Here is a 1,032-nt window from a genome sequence, read left to right on the forward strand (position 1 = left end):
AATGATCCTTGCTCGCTTAGAATGGTACCTCGAGCGATTCAACATCTATCCAGATGACATGGCTGGCTTTCGTCGAGGTCGCTCGTCCATCGACAATGTTATTGACCTCGTTACCTGGGTCCAAGAACAGAAAATCCTCAAGCGCCTACCAGTTGCACTTTTTCTCGATGTCAAAGGAGCATACGACAACGTCGCCCATGAGGGCATACTGAACTCACTTGAGGCTGTGGGAGTTGGTGGCCGGATGTATCAATGGATTCGGGACTATTTGACCGAGAGGTGCTTTTTCTTACAGACTGAAGACGGCCCAACTTCGGAACATTATATCTGCCGTGGTGTGCCACAGGGTGGAGTGTTGAGCCCTATATTGTTCAACCTCGTCTTAGTGGGACTTGTGGAGTATTTACCGCGGACAGTTCATGTCTCTATATAGGCCGACGACATTTGCATCTGGGCCTCTGCAGTGACTCGGCCTCAGGTGCGGGCCAGGCTTCAGCGAGCGGCAACCATGACGGCGTCTTATCTACAAGAACAAGGCCTCAGTGTGTCTACAGAAAAGTGCGCATTGGTTGGCTTTACGCGCAAACAAATGTCCCTGTATCCTGTTTCAATCAACGGTCAAGCTGTGTCCTATGTTAAGACGCTTCGCTTTCTGGGTGTCATCATCGACCGCAACCTCTCGTGGACTCCTCACTGTGTCTACCTGAAGAAGAAGTTAATTGGTATTGCTCAGGTATTTAAATTTCTCTGCGGGAAAAACTGGGGGGCACCAGCCCATTCTATGCTGCAGTTGTACAGGGTACTGTTCCTGGGACTCCTTCGTTACAGTCTGCCAGTTTTATCAAATACATGCAAGACGAACATTCGTGCTCTGGAGAGCATACAAGGTCAAGCCCTACGCACGTGTTTAGGGCTGCCTCGGTGCACCTCAACAACAGCAACAATAGCCATCGCAAGAGACCATACGATCCAGACACACGTAGCTGCCGACTCCCTCTGAGCGCACATTCGTCATCTGTCAAGGATCCCCGA

The sequence above is a fragment of the Dermacentor silvarum genome, chromosome 3 (assembly GCF_013339745.2).
Source record: "Dermacentor silvarum isolate Dsil-2018 chromosome 3, BIME_Dsil_1.4, whole genome shotgun sequence".
In the NCBI taxonomy this organism is placed as follows: Eukaryota; Metazoa; Arthropoda; class Arachnida; order Ixodida; family Ixodidae; genus Dermacentor; species Dermacentor silvarum.